Source organism: Pteropus alecto, unplaced genomic scaffold (assembly GCF_000325575.1).
Source record: "Pteropus alecto unplaced genomic scaffold, ASM32557v1 scaffold21, whole genome shotgun sequence".
NCBI lineage: Eukaryota > Metazoa > Chordata > Mammalia > Chiroptera > Pteropodidae > Pteropus > Pteropus alecto.
In genome coordinates, this window is record NW_006436282.1 from 18,083,922 (window position 1) to 18,086,082 (window position 2,161).

Sequence of the window (2,161 nt, forward strand, 5' to 3'; positions counted from 1 at the left end):
AGTAGGGATTTTCCCTCTAACTTAGGAAATCTGCAATTTTTATACTATCACAGAACAAATAGAACCGTGACTAATGTTTTATATAATTTATATAGGTGGTTTCACATAATTTTCACAGTTAGGTCACATTTAGGACAGTTAAAAGGTGTTTTTTCCTACTCTGAGATTTACGAGGTAGAGTGGACTTTGCCCACCCACGATCCCTGATGCTATATTTATATTCCCAAAGACTGTTTCCTTCACTTCTCCCATTTTGCAGGTGGAGAAACTGAGACTTGTCCAAGGTCACATAGCTGGCATGCGACAGAGTAAGAACCAAAGCCAGGTCCTACAGGTCCTGGTCACAAGCACGTTTATTCAGATGGTTAGGGTTCTGCATGAAAAGGGATATGATGCTTGATCCTCCTCCTCTTCAAAAGAAATGGAGACATCTCTATCGCAAACTCCCCATTTTGTCACCATTGCATACTCTCTCCATTTTGCATTTTCGCCACCACACCATAGGAGGGGAAAGTTGAGGGAAGCTCTGTCCACTGCATGCAGACTGATGATAACCTCTTGCATCTCTCTCTCCAAGTCTCCAAGTGTCAGCCCACTGGATTTTACTCGGTGGGCTGGATCTTGTCCTAGGGAAGGGCAGGAAGCTTTCAATTTATCATCCCCAAAAATGAAACAGTTAAAAAAAATGCAAATTGTCTCAAATTCTAATCAGTAACAACAGGAATGTTCACGCAAACCCACCTCTCACCAGTCACAGTGAGTTCTTTCCTCTCGTTTCACAGCACGTCCCCCTCAAAAGATCAAATCCCAGGATGTCTTAAGTCATGTTCTCTAGAAGTAAAAGCAGAGGTGTTGGTTCTTGAGCAACAGATTTATCGAGGGACTTGCTCTCAGATGCAACCCGTGGGAGAGTGAGGGACGCTGTCTAGGGTGGGGAAGAAGCAAGGCAGACTGTGGGTTCAGTTGTCACCTTGCCTCAGCCTGATGGCAGGGGAGGCTCCAGAGGGTGAACAGTTGTTTCGTTTTGAGGAAAGGGGCCTGGGCTATTATATGAAAGCATCAATCAGTCTTTGGCTGTTGGCCCTCCCAGGAGGGGTTGGTGCAGAGCCTCCTGGGATATCTCTGAGCCATGCCTCCCAGCTGGCCACTGGCAAGTCTCTGGAGCCAGGAAGGGTGCAGCTGTGAGCTGTTAGCAGCCAATTTGTACAGCAGCTGGGGGATGGGCACACCAGGAAAGGAATCTGGGCAGGGCACCAAGAACATATACTAAATATTGTTATTTCAATGTCCCAGAGAAGAAAAAATACTATAACTGCCCATAACAACACAACATGAGAAATCAGCTTTGTTCACGATAAAGCATAATTCACAGTTCTGTTTACTGTGTGATGGCATAAAAGTCACAAACAAGACTTTACATACAAAGAAAAACTATAAGTACCACCAATGGAGGGATTTGTTAGAACCGTGTCTCCCTGGGAAAATACTTAAGTGCCTTGTAGAACTGTGACATCTGGGTAAAAAGGAAAGATTCACCGTGGAACGTCCTCGGCTTCCCTCAGCTTCTTATTCTCTGTGATTCCTTTTGGCATCGATTGTGATGCCCCTCGCTTTTGACTTAAAACCCGGGCATGGGCAATTTGGGATTCAGGGCCTGAGCAGAGAAAGCAATTATTTTAGAACCGCTGATTAATTGGGAGAATCTGTTCCAGGCCAACTTGCCTCAACAAAATGATATCCAAGGTGTCTCTGGCTCCCTGTCGAAATAGGAAATGAAAGACCAGCTTCTGTCACACTTGCAGCAAAGGTAAAGGGCACCTCAGGTTTGAGCATCTGTGATATGTCAAGAGATGAGCAATATGTATTTAAGACAATGGGGCCAAACAACATCAGACCAAGGGACAATTTTATAGTGGTCTTCTCATCCTCCCTTCGTTTTTTGGATATATGGTGAATTTTCTTTAAAAAAAATCCATAAGATAGGGAATAATAATATTCACTCTACAATTTGTCACGATGATTATAAAAGATATTACTAATATGATAAATTTTCGACTCTGTTGCATTTACCTACCACAAGTTACATGTGCGTAAAACGTAGCTTACTTTTCCTCTATTATTAAAAAAAAAAAAGACCCACAAACAAACAAACAAACAAACA